The sequence below is a fragment of the Sminthopsis crassicaudata genome, chromosome 3 (assembly GCF_048593235.1).
Source record: "Sminthopsis crassicaudata isolate SCR6 chromosome 3, ASM4859323v1, whole genome shotgun sequence".
NCBI lineage: Eukaryota > Metazoa > Chordata > Mammalia > Dasyuromorphia > Dasyuridae > Sminthopsis > Sminthopsis crassicaudata.
The window spans coordinates 18,639,295-18,653,890 of NC_133619.1; positions in this window are offsets into that span (position 1 = coordinate 18,639,295).

Below are 14,596 nucleotides of genomic sequence, written 5' to 3' on the forward strand. Positions count from 1 at the left end.
CTCACACTGAAAAGTGAACAAATTGACTACAAATTGAAAGCTGGGTAGAGCTGACTCCAGCACACTCCCGCTGGGACCATCCCTTTAGAGCTACAAGGACCTGAGAGGCCATCTAACCTAATCCTTTCATTTTATAGATGGGAAATTGAGGCCCAGAGAAATTAAGAGGTTTGCCTTAGGACACACAGGTATTAACAACATTAAGGACTCAAAACTGAGGTTCTTGGACTTAAAATCTGGCATCCTTCCCTTGTCTGTATCTTGTTCTTGACAAGCTCTGTACTTGACGCCTTTCCAGCTTTATATTTTTTTAAAGCATCATTGTGGTTTATTATTGAATGCCAGTAGATTTCTGAGGGCAGTGCAAAAACCAAGCTTGATAAGCTTTCAATTTCAAGTTATTGAATACCCAGGAATTGAGGTGGAAGAAGACTAAACTAGATGACCTTTAAAAATACCACTTAGATGGATTCATAGGGAGGTGAGCTTTTGTTTGGACTGGATGTGAACCATCCTCATTCTTTCTAATTGTGCCCAGATGAAGATCAAGATGCTATCATAGGAGAATTTTAGATGGAATGTTAGAAAAATTTCCTAACAATGAAAGTTATCCCAAATGAGAATGGGCTTTTGGAAAACAACAGAATTAAAAAGCCAAAATAAATGATTCATTTGTTTTGATTTATCTCTCCAAATTTTGGGTTACTAGACTACAAGGGATATCAATGACAGATTCGAATCTGTAAATAACTTTTCATCACGTGTATATGGCATGAGATGAAGTCTAGACTCTTGACGTATTTCTTATCCCCTGAGACATTTTAATTCTTTTCAGGAGTAAGGTTTTCCTGTAGAAGGATCCAGAGAGTGGCCACTCTGTTCTTTTCTCCTCAAAAAGAGGGGCACTGGACTAGAATTATATCTTTTCCCCTGAATATTATTATTCTAGGGGATGTAGTTCCCAGGTTCAAGATATATTCCTGATTGTTATTTACTAATGGGGAAAGGAGACCCCTAAGTTCTATATTTAAGACTTTTGTTCATGATGAATATGTACAGCAAACAGAGAAGAAACTTATTTGTCCAAGTCAGAGAAATCAGAGAAAACATATATTTGAAAATGTATAGATTGAAGGAATTCTGCCATTGTGAATCAGGTAATTCAGCACAAGTATTAGAGAGAGTCCTAGATCATGTCCAAGGAAGAAATTTCCCTGAACTAAAATGAAGACAGGAACGCTCTAGACCCTGACAGCCCCTCTCATGCTGGCTTAGAGTCCCTTACTCCCTTCAGCAACGTGAAGTAAAGCTGACATTGTTCATCATCTTTCTTGAAGATGGAAGCCAGAAGAGACAGAAAAAAAGTGAATCTCTCTTTTTTTCCTTTTTACCAACTCCATCTCACCCCTCATGTAGACACCTAGAGGCATGCTGGTAAATGTTTAACAACTGACTCTCGGGGGAAAACTTATATAGTAAAATCTCTTTTTTTTACAGAAAACCTTTATCTGAGTTCTAAAGTCTTCCCTCTGTTAATTATTTCTTGTTTATCCTGTATAATAGCTTTTTTTTTTTGCCATGTGTTTAATACCTTTGCTTTAGAGTACTCTAATTTAATTTTATTTTTTTGTTATATTTTAAGTTTTAAGTTCTAAAGTATCTTCTTCCCTCCCTCTCCACCCCACACTAGAGAAGGTTACCATTTGACACACATACAGATATAGAATGAGATATACCTTTATATGTTTGTTATCTACCCTATTAGATTGTAAGTTCCTTGAGGACAAGGAATATCATTTGTTTCTTTTTGCTTAGTTTAAGGCCAGACATAGACACATTGTCTTTAGTATTTATTGTTTATTGATTTCTTGATGATATTGATGTTTGTTTATTGATTGGATTGAGTGGGGGGCACACTTTTAAGTTTAATCTTTATTATTATTTTCTTTGTCACTTTATTAAGTCTAGGCAATCCACAAAATAATAAACCAAACCTTTGCTGACTTCAGGGTGCAAATGTCTACACTGAACATTTAACCATTGGCTCAAGTCAATCTGAGTCAGCTCTAGAACATTCCTGGGCTTTAGAGTAATTTATTTATTTGTTTATTTTCTAGTTTAAAGTTTTATTTTTTTAATTATGGCTTTTTATTTACCAGATATATGCATGGGTAATTTTACAGCACTGACAATTGCCAAGCCTTTTGTTCCCATTTTCCCCCTCCTCTTCCCCGCCCCCTTCCCCAGATGGCAGTTTGACCAATACATGTTACATATGTTAAAGTATAAATTAAATACAATATATGTATACATGTGTTTTAGAGTAATTTACACTAAGGCTTCTTAAACTTTTTCCACTTGAGACTCCTTTTCACTGGAGAAATTTTTACATGACTCCGGGTATATAGATATATAAAATAAGTATGCAAATCTAATATACTGATAATAAATCATGATTTCGCAACTGTCACATTATTACACGATCCCCAGTTTAAGAAGCTGGGCTCTAAAACATATTCAAATCAAAACAAAGCTTACCTACGAAGGAAGATGCTTTCCACCTGGAGGGAAAGAACTGATAAATAGATGTATGTAAACCATGATTTTACATATATCTATATCTGTATATGTGTCAAGTGGTAGCCTTCTCTAGTATGGGGTGGGGAGAGAGACACTTTAGAACTTAAAATATGACAAAAAAAAAATTAAATTAGAATCCTTTAAAGCAAAGATATTAAACACATGGCAATAATAAGAATCAGATTAAAATATGATTTGGAAATACTTAACAAAATAAAAATACAATTTTTTGTTGTTGCTGATGTTCATTTGCACAGTCGTGTGACTCTTCGCGACCTTATTTGGAGTTTTCTTGGCAAAGATCCTAGAGTGATTTGCCATTTCTTTCTCCAGATCATTTTACAGATGAGGAAACTGAGGCAAATAAAATTAATGACTTGCCCAGGATCACACAGACAGTAAGTTTCTGAGGCCAGATTTGAATTCAGAAAATGGGGTCTTCCTATCTTTAGACCTGGCACTCTAAATACAATAGAAACAGAGATAATGTTAATATGTAGTTTTCTAAGTCAATATCATGCCCACAGGAATCCTTATATATGGTCCCATCTGAGTTTGATACCATCACTTTAGAAGATTTTAGCTAAGAAGGATTGAGAAGTCAGTAGGTGTAGGTATATGGATGGGTGTGTGGAGAAAGAATTAATAGTAAGGTCACAATGGGAGGAAACTTAAAGCTTGTTGACACCCTTCTACCTTGTGCCCCACCTATGTTCATGTGTGCTATTCCTTTGGGTGTGGGCCCTTGTGTGTATTTAATCAATCATTAGAATAGGTTTTTCAAAATTAAACATGGCATGTTGACAGTTGATAAGATATCTTGAATGAGATGCCCCTTGAAGAATGGGACTCTAGGATCTCAGAGCAGAAAACACCTGCCTCCCACTCTTAGCTCCTTGGTTATTAGGATTCCATTCCATTTACTAACATTTTTTATTTTAAAAAGATATTTTATATTTACTTATATGTGTCCATGTTTTCCAGTGTAAAATCAATTGAGGACCATTGATTAAAAAGCTATTACATACCAGGCATTGAGCTGGGTGTCACAGTGTAGATTAAGTTTTCAGTGTGAGTATTTACACCTTGGAAAAGTATCAGCCCTATAATTCAGGGCTTGATTCATTATTCTATTCTTTAAAACAATTATTATAGCTTTTTATTGACAAAAATTATTATAGCTTTTTATTGACAGAACATATGCATGAGTAATTTTTCAACAAACACTTCTGTTCCAACTTTTCCCCTCCTTCCCTCCCCCCCTCCCCTAGATGGCAGGCAGTCCCATACATGTTAAATAGATTCATTATTCTATTGATTGTCTAGACAAAAGAAAGTGATAGGAAAAAAATGTTAATGATGCAGCCTAGAAATCTTAGTGAGTCCTGCTGACATTTCCTCCTAGCCGCTCAAAATCCATTGTTAAACATTTACCAGTGCACCAAGGCAGGGATTTTTTTTTGCTTGGAGTCTGTAGTCTGTGAGTAATCATTCAGTTGACTGAGTAACGCTTTCACCTCCTGATGGTATCTGGATATCTTATCATTCACTGTAAGTGGGGTGGGGTGATGTGAACGGGTTAATCCCCCCACCTTCACAGATGGAAGTGAACAACTCTATGCAAAGGAAGCATAAGGTAGTTTTGGGGAGAGGCTCCAATAAGTGGGAGGATCAGGAAAGACCAATCTATCCCTTGAAGGGAGGGACTGTTTTGGCATTGTCTTCATATCCTCTGTGCCTAGCGTAGTGCCTAGAAAATAATGGACACTTACAAAATCCTGTGAACTGAACCGAGCCTATGACTTGAGCAATATGGCTAGGAGTACCAATGGAATTATTTTTTGGATCTGAAATCAGCATCAAAAACGCCAGCTGTAGGAAGCAGAAAACTTGGGATATTAAATCGGGGTGAGCTGGAGCTAGCTCAAACCTGTGCCTGAGAGCCAATCAGATCTTCAGAAACATTCATGTCTTGACCGATGGCAAAGACTACACATTAACAATGTAATGTGATTTTGGGGGCCCCCTGACCTTGGATCTTCTGTTCTAATGAGTCCTTGGTCTTCTGGCTTTGGAATCTGCCTTAGGAAACTGAGCACACCCAATCTAAGATCCCCCTCAATTCAGCTGGAGATTACTTCCTAGCCTTATCCTCAGCAACATTTCTCTGATTGAAAGCTGTATAAGTGTATCTTCTTGCTTCAGTCTCTTTACTGGGTTCTCTTAGAGTTCAGTCCTCTCACTAATAATGTCACATTGATTTTACCAACTTTGCTCCTTGATTAGAAGATGGGTTCAAGCCTGCAAATTCTTTTGAGACACCTCAGAACTTTTGGGACTCCCCCTTCTCAACCTCAATATTAAGGTTTGATTCTTGTGATTTACAGTGGAGAAAATGATAATAATACTATATATATATATATACATATATATATATATTAGAACCAATTATTATTTTTTTCTGATAAATTGCCTTCCATTTTTAAATTAATTTTATAATTATCATTTTTTTGGACAGTACATATGCATGGGTAATTTTTTTTTTTTTACAACATTATCCCTTGTATTCACTTTTCCAAATTTTCCCCTCCCTCCCTCTGCTCCCTCCCCTAGATGACAATCCCATACATTTTACATGTGTTACAGTATAACCTAGATACAATATGTGTGTGTAAAACCAAATTTCTTGTTGCACAGTAAGACTTGTTTTTTGAAGGCTGGGTAGAAAGACAATAGTGCAAACATTTTACATTCAATTCCCAGAAGAACCAATTATTATTTATCAATACCATTGGAAGAGTTGCCTGGGATCTTGAGAGTCACACAGCCAGTATTTTTCAGACAAGCCTTGAACCCTGTTCTAGATACTGAGGTTAATGACACTAAAAGGAATGAGATTTGGTCATCAGTGAACAAAAAAGACTGTATTCAGTCTGACACTTTGACTTTTCCCAAGACTGGTAGGATAAAGGGATTAGAAAACAAATGAGTGACAGTTTATTGAGAAAGGATCACAGACTTCCTGAAGACAGATTGAGGATGTTTACCATTTTGACATTTGTTCTCACTCTCTGTTAGTATTATAAGATCACCCCAAGGAGTCTGTATGATTGCCATGCTCCTTACGCACGAGAGGAAGGCAATAGGCATTTATATAATTTAATCAGTATAGCTTATATCCATGTGCCCGATATTGTGGTTTTCTGATCCTCATCTTGCAATTGAGGAAACAGAGGCTAGTGGTTTGCCCAGGTGACATAAGTGGGAAGTGTCTGAGGCTGCATTTGAACACAGTTCTTCCTGACTCAAGGTCCAGTGGTCTGTATCCTGTGCCATCAGCTCCTTTCCCCCACTGCCCACCTTGGCAGTGAAGTTGGCGAATAAAGGCACGGCAATGCCAACATTGAATCCTGCCTTTGCTTCTTATTATCTGCCTCATGATACCAGAAAAGTTCCTCATTTCTTTCTAAGGCACAGCTCCCTCAAGAGCAAAATGCTGATATCCCCAGTCTGGAATCTTGGTCCAATGGATAGTCCCAAGTTCCATTTTTTTTTTTTTAAATAGTCTCGTCAGGCGGGCAAAGCTGTGGAGCAAGTTGGATACGTTCTGCATGCAGACAGGACCCTTTACCTCTAATGCTAATTTTACCCACACCTAAGGAGCCACAACTGTTTTAAATTTCTAGGCACTGATAATTAGCTAGTTTAGTTGTTGCAGGGTACCCAGGTGGTGCAGTAGAGAAAGTACTGGGTAAGAGACGGCTCTCTGAGTTCAAATCTGGCCTCAGAGACTTACTAGCTATGTGACTCTGGGCAAATCACTTCATCCTGTTTGCCTCAGTTTTCTCATCTGTAAAATGAGCTGGAGAAGGAAATGGCAGACGACTTCAGAATCTTTGCCAAGAAAACCCCAAATGGGATCACAAAGAATCAAAGATGACTAAAAAACCAGAGTTTTTTTTTCATCTCAGCATTCCCTAAAGGATGCCAACATTCCCATTCAGATTTGAATCTAGTTTTCTCCATATTTCTAGTAGAGAATTCTTTCCATTTTATTAGGTTGCCTAGAAAGAGCTTAGAAATGAAATAGAGTGCAGAGACAAGGCTTACTTAAAGGGAAGGAGAATTTCCAACTCCAATACTACCTGTTGGGGGAATCCTGTCCAGAACCTTTTTAATGTTTTACCCTTCCCTTTAAGGAAATCTCCAATTTCCCCTGTGTCTTGTCTGAACTTGGGGCAAAGGTTGTCTTCCCTATGTGTTTATGAGCTCCTTGAAAAGTGGGGTGCTTTGTTTTTTAAACTCTTTGTATCCCTCACACAATGCTTGCCATGTAGGAGGCACTTAATTGCTTGACTCAAGAGGGAAAAATAACCTAAGACAAAGCTTTGAAACTGAGCAGGAATTTTACTTTCAGAGAGTTATTTCAGTTTCTGTTGTCATTGTTCAGTCATGTATGACTCTTCATAGCTCATGGAGCATGGCACACCAGCCCTTCCATCCTCTTCCATGTCTCAAAGTCTGCCCAAGTTCATGTTCAGTGTTTTCTTGACATTATGGATCCATTTCATCCTCTGCCATCCTTTTTTCCTTTTAATCTTTCTTTCTATATCTTCTTTGTTTGTTTCTTTGTTTCTTTTTCTGAACTTATGCATAAAATGAACTGGACTAGATTTCCATCTTTCTTTTTTTCTCTTTCCTTCCTTCCTACCCTTCTTCCTTCCTTCCTTCCTTCCTTCCTTCCTTCCTTCCTTCCTTCCTTCCTTCCTTCCTTCCTTCCTTCCTTCCTTCCTTCCTTCCTTCCTTCCTTCCTTCCTCCTTCCTTCCTTCCTTCCTCCTTCCCTCCCTCCCTCCCTTTCTCTCTCCCTTCCTCCTTTCTTTCCTTCCTTCCTTCCTTCCTTCCTTTCTCCTTTCTTTCCTTCCTTCCTTCCTTCCTTCCTTCCTTCCTTCCTTCCTTCCTCCTTTCTTTCTTTCCTTCCTTCCTTCCTTCCTTCCTTCCTTCCTTCCTTCCTTCCTTCCTTCCTTCCTTCCTTCCTTCCTTCCTTCCTTCCTTCCTTCCTTCCTCCTTCCTTCCTTCCTCCCTTCCTTTCTTCTTTCCTTCCTTCCTTCCTTCCTTCCTTCCTTCCTTCCTTCCTTCCTTCCTTCCTTCCTTCCTTCCTTCCTTCCTTCCTTCCTTCCTTCCTTCCTTCCTTCCTTCCTTCCTTCCTTCCTTCCTTCCTTCCTTCCCTCCCTCCCTCCCTCCTTCCTTCCTTCCTCCCTCCCTCCCTCCTTCCTTCCTTCCTTCCCTTTTCTTTCTTTCTTTCTTTCATTTTAATAGCACATTATTTTTCCAATTACAAATAAAGATAGTTTTCAACATTCTTTTTTGCAAGATTTTGAATTCTATTTTTTTCTCCTCTCTCTAATTAGAACAAAAGGAAAAATCTTGAAAAAACAACAACAGGAACAACAACAAAGGTGAAAACAGTATTCTTTGCTCTGTATTCAGTCACCACAGTTCTTTCTTGGAATGCAGATGGCATTTTCCATCCCAAGTCTATTGGAATTGTCTTGGATCACTGTAGCCTTCAATTTTTCTTAACACCAGGGTCTTTTCCAATGAGTTCCATATTCTCTTTCTATGGTCAATGCCTTTAAGTTTCAGCTTCTGTATTTGAACTTCCAGTGAATAGTCTGAATTAATTTCTTTAAGTATTGACTAATTTGACCTGCTTACTGCCCAAGGAATATTTTCTCCAGCATCACAATTTGAAAGCATCAGTTCTGAAGCACTGAGATTTCCTTATAGCTCAATTTTCTTTCTTTCTTTCTTTCTTTCTTTCTTTCTTTCTTTCTTTCTTTCTTTCTTTCTTTCTTTCTTTCTTTCTTTCTTTCTTTCTTTCTTTCTTTCTTTCTTTCTTTCTTTCTTTCTTTCTTTCTTTCTTTCTTTCTTTCTTTCTTTCTTTCTTTCTTTCTTTCTCTCTCTCTCTCTCTTCTCTCTCTCTCTTTCTTTCTTTCTTTCTTAAAATGTTTTTTATTTTATAATTATAACTTTTTTTTTTTTGACAGTACATATGCATGGGTAATTTTTTACATCATTATCCCTTGCACTCACTTCTGTTCCAATTTTTCCGCTCCTTCCCTCCACCCCTTCCCCTAGATGACAGGCAATCCCATACATGTTAGATATGTTATAGTATATCCCAGATACAATATATGTATGCAGAACCAAATTTCTTGTTGCACAGGAAGAATTGGATTCAGAAGGTAAAAATAACCTGGGAAGAAAAACAAAAATGCAAACAGTTTACACTCATTTCCCAGTGTTCCTTCTCTGGGTGTAGCTGATTCTGTCCATCATTGATCAATTGGAACTGAATTAGATTTTCTCTTTTTTTTTCATTAATTCCCTTGAAATTCTCGACCTTTTGTTCTTCCATATGAATTTTGTTGTTATTTTTTTCTATTGGGAGTCTGTTTGGTATAACATTAAATAAATAGATTAGTTTAGGAAGTATTGTCATCTTTATTATATTTGCTCGGCCTATCCAAGAGCACTTAATGTTTTTCCAATTATTTAAATCTGATTTTATTTTTGAGGCAAGTTTTTGTAATTTTGCTCATATAATTCCTGACTTTCCTTTGGTAGATATGTTCCCAAATATTTTATACTCTCGACAGTTATTTTGAATGGAATTTGTAGGCTTGAACCCACTTCCTAGTCAAGGGACAAAGTTTATTAAAAGTAATGTGACGCCATTACTGAGTGGACTGAATTCTAAGCAAATTCAGTAAAGAGATAGTACCCAGGAGATACTTCTACAGCTTTCAATCGTAGATATATTAATTCTATAGCTCAAGGGTAGGACTAGGAAGTAATCTCCAGATGAATTAAGGGTAGTCCTCAGAGAGACTGGGTGTGCTCAGTGTCCCGAGGCAGATTCCAAAGCCAGAAACTAAAAACTTATTAGAACAGAAGCCCCAAGGTCAGGGACCTCAAAATCACAATCCATCATTCGTTACATCATGTTCATTACTTTTCCCCCTATTTGCCAGGAAGTGATGGGACCAATTGCCATGATCTTAGATTTTTTTTTTTTCTTGATAAGTTTCAAGTCAGCTTTTCCACTCTCCTCTTTTATCCTCATCAAGAGGCTTCTTAATTTCCCTTCACTTGCTACCATCAGTGCTTAGAATGTATGATCTTTGAAGACTGACCTAAGGAAGGAGTCAGGCACAATTAAAAGAAGATTGGCTCTGGATCTAGTCTAAATCCTGCTGTTAGTTAATTATGGAGTGACCTCCCTCAGCCTTAATTTCCTTATGTGCAAAATGAAGGGACTGGACCGGATTGTTTCTAACCAGATTGTTAGCTTTTAGATTTATAATGCCAAAAATGGAGAAGGTCATTACCAGTCACTTAGTCGCTTGATGAGAGCTAATAGTTAAGTTGCTTTGGTAAAGGAAGCTGCTTTTGGTGGAATTCCCTCTATCTCTAAAATCCCAACTGGGTTCTTATCTTGGAGATCATACCCACCCACATTAGCATATGATTTCATATCTTTGTCATTTATTGTGTTAATCAACTTAACTATTAGCTCTCTTAGGACATGATTTACAATCCTTTTGTTTTTCCTCCAGGGCCTGCTACAGTTCTGGGCTCTTAGTGGATGTTTAATACTCAAACTTTGACTGATGTATAGGGTGTGTATGACATCTTAATAGGAAAGTTTCTAGAGGACAAATGCTACGTGTGGTGTGTGTGTGTGTGTGTGTGTGTGTGTGTGTGTGTGTGTGTGTGTGTGTATGTAAAAAAGTGTCAATATTTTATAAGACTGTGATCTATCCATACCTAGAGAGATAGTATGTAGCAATAGAAAGAAGGCAGATTTTGGGTTCAAATTCTGGCTTTGCTGTTGACTAGCTAAGTGTTCTTAGGGAAGTGGATTTCATTCAAAAAGCATCATTATAACCTCTTTGGGGCTCAGTTTTGTCATCTGTAGAAAGGGGACTCTGCTAGGTAATGTTTGAGCTCTGAATCTGGGACCCTCTTACATGCAATCCTTTCTTTTAATAGAGGAAAAACTCCATTGCTGGGTTATTCTTGAACCTTTCTAGCCTTTTGCATGACTCTTTATAGCAAAGAATTTAAAAAGAGGAAAACAAAATTTCAGCAGAACTGAGACTTTAAGTCCAGTGTTGTATGTACTATTCTTCCTCTGGAAAGAAGGGAGAGAAGTACTTTCTCATATCTCTGGAGACAAGCTTAGTCATATATATTTATCACATATAACATTGCATTCAATATTGTATTTTTTTGGTGTTATTGTATCATATCTTTTCGATGTTTGTCACTTACTTTATTGTTGTCATTTCATGTATTTTTCCTCTTGGTTCTGTTTACTTAGTATCAGTTTTTATGTTTTTTAAACAATACTTCTCTTTACATATCTTTCTCATTATTTCTTAAAACATCATCCATTACATTCATATTCCACTCTGGCAAAAGTAGATATCACTTTTAACTCTACTTTACAGATGAGGAAATTGAGACTTAAAGAAGTTATGTGAATTTCCTACAGATAGTGAATAGACTTTTAAACTCAATTGTTTTTTTAAGTCCCAAGTCTGTTTTTTAATTTTTTTTTTCTTACTATGTTTTACTGTCTTCCCCTTAGACTTCTTCTAGCTAGAAATCCAGGAATTTGCTTCCTATTTTATCAAAAATCCACCTCATGTGTCTTAGTATTGAGTTGCCCTCAACAACCACTGAAAAGTTACAATAGCTCATGAGACAAACACAGAGATTTGGAGAGTAGGAATCCTCTGAGATGACTTTTCCAAATAGACTTCCTGGACAGCTCAGCATTTTATTCCCCTCGGCAAATATTAGCAGTCACCTATCCCTGAAGGAAATTGAAACAATTAAAATATCTCTGAATCTTCCTTGTCCAGGAATGTGTGAATAGACTAGATTGCATGTGAAAAATCATGGAGCATTTCAATAATCCCAAGATTTTTCTGAAACAACCATTAAAAAACAAAAACAAAAGCAAAAAACAACAAACCATGGCTGATAATATGGATCACAAAATGCTAATATTATTTAAGAATAAAAATAGCCATTTGCAGATTTCTTTATTCAAATAACAAACATTTCAGTCAGTCAACTAGCATTTATTAGGCACTGTACCAAGTGCTAAGTCAAATGGAAAAATGCATAGTGGATTAATAGGCTGCAGAATATTAGCAATAATTAATAGTGTGTAGAAGGTGGCCTCCAGGGAAAGTGAAACTGCCTGAAACTGGTGGATAAGTCAAGTCTGTACAAGGGATGAGAAATGGATTTTGTTGGTATCTACTTAACGTGAAGAGATCTTGAGGAAGGCCTTAGGCTGTGTGGGAGGATTGTGGGAGCATAAGTTCATAGATCTAGAGATGGAACACTCCAGATGCTAGATATTCCAATTCCTCCCCTTCCCCCCACCATTTTACAAATGAAGAAAGTAAGGTCTAGAGAGATGAATTGAATTGCTCAAAGTCATACAGGTAATAATCATTGGAAGCAGAATTTGAATTCAGTACTTTGGACCCCAGAGTCAGGCTCTTTAGTCAGACAATCAACCAATCAGTATTTATTAAATGTTTCCTGCCTGCCAAACACTGTGAAGCTCTAGAGACAAAAAGAAAAAACTCAAACAATCCTTGCCCTCAAGGAGTTTACATTCCAATGGCAGATATAATGTATAACTCAATGGGTATGTATACATACACACACCCATATACATATATACACATATAAATGTATACACACACACACACACACACACACACACATATATATATACATATTCCCACATATATGTGTGATTCTATATTTACATAATTGACACCTGCAGATTCAAGAATGAGGAGTTGCCATCTATCCTTCTAGAAGAACAATACCCACACTGACAAGACTACAGATCCAATAAAATATAAAAACACCTTTCTTATTGTATCAGAGGGAAAATATATTAACTTTGGCTCAAGTGGCTTTGGTAGCCTGCAGTCAGCCAGGTGGTTAATGCCATGTGTCACTCACTGGGAAAGAGAAACTACAGTGGAACAAAACTTTTAACTGTTAGAAAATATTTTCTGTATGCATCTTGTCTGTTTTCCTCACTGTCTGAGGTCCAGATCACCCATGTGATTTGGGCCAGATGTTCTCTTAGTGTGGCCTAAAGACTTCTGGGAGACTCCAAGACAATCTTAGAGGTGTTGTTGTGTTGTTCTAGTTGTGTCTGACTGTGACCCCATTTGGGGTCTTCTTGGCAAAGATACTAGAGTGGTTTGCCATTTCCTTTTTTTATTTGTAGTAAGTTTATGTATTTTTTAATACACATTATTTTATGAATCATATTGGGAGAGAAAATCAGAGCAAAAGGGAAAAAAACATGGGAGAGTAAAAAAAAAAAACAACAACAGAAAAAAGAAATATGTTGATTTACACTCATTCTCCTTGGTTCTTTTTCTGGATGCAGATGGCATTTTCTGTCCAAAGTCTATTGAGGTTGCTTTGGATGCCATCTCCTTCTTTAGCTCATTTTGCAGATAGGAAAACCACAACAGAAGACATTTTAATTTCTGTATGGTAAATGGGGGCAGCTAGGTGGCAAGTGGATAGAGTGCCTGGCCTAAAGTCAGGAAGATTCATCTTCTTGACTTCAACTCTGGCTTCAGACACTTAGTAGCTTGGGCAAATCATCTAATCCTGTTTGCCTCAATTTTCTCACCTATAAAATGAGCTGGCAAAAGAAATGGCCAACCACTCCAGTATCTTTTCCAAGAAAACCTCAAAGAGCTGGTATGACTGAAACAACTGAACAATAAATATGGTAAATATTAATAGATAATATAATTCATAAAAGCAAAAGCCCTTTGAGGAGTTCTCAATAATTTTTAAGAATCTGAAAAGGTCTTGAGACCAAGAAGTATGAAAATTACTGATCTCTGCAAACCCACTGGGGAAAAAAAAAAAGCCTGAAAAGGGCAAGGTTACTCAATTTTTAAGTCTTAGGTCTGTTCCTCACTTGGCCTTTAATCTCAAAAACAAATTGAGCTGTTCAAGGCATCAGAGAGAAAAAAAAAATCTTGTTACTTACAGTCTCAAAAATTTTAGGAGGATCAGTAATAACTGGGGGGTAAGTTCTTTGCATTTATTAGAGAGAAGTATAAAGTAAAATAGCATTAGATAGTAACTTAATTTCATGAATAGTACTCTGAACACTCAATTTATAGTTTACTATGGCATTTTCTATTACATCTTAAAATAGTCATTCTAAATATATTTAACTAAAATCATTCTGGAAATTTATTTTCTGGACAAAAGCAAAATGAGTCATTAGGAAACTGAACTGAGAAATCTTGCTTGCCAAATAACTATCCAAAGTGAATGTGACAAAATTAGAAAAGGAAATTTTAAATAATTTTAATTAAAGCACCAATTCAATTCTGAAGTGTTTTTTAAAAACAATTAATTAAGTCATTATAAAAGGCACTGGCTTTTAGAGCCTTAAGAAGTCATTCCTTAATTATAGTGTTCTTTCTGTCCCTGTCCAGGAAGTAGGACTTTGGGGTGTGTCCAAGAGGATTACATAATACTGGGTGATGTCTTTCCAAATGGAGAGTGGGATATCCCCAGGAAATTTAAAGGATCATATGAATTAGAATTGGAGGAGAACTTAGAGCCCCTTTAGGCCCATTTCTTTATTTTCAAAATAAATGAGGACACTGAGGGGCAGCTAGGTAGCGCGGTAGATAGAGTACCAGCCTTGAATTCAGGAGGACCCGAGTTCAAATTTGATCTCAGACACTTAACACTTCCTAGCTGTGTGACCCTGGGTAAGTCACTTAACCCTAGCCTAAAAAAATAAATAAAAAAATGAGGACACTGAGTCCCAGAGAGGCAAAGCCACACTTGCCCATGGTCATATAGGTCGAATGTAGTCAAATGTGAATATCCTCCCATTTCATACAAATTCACTGCTCTTTTCAC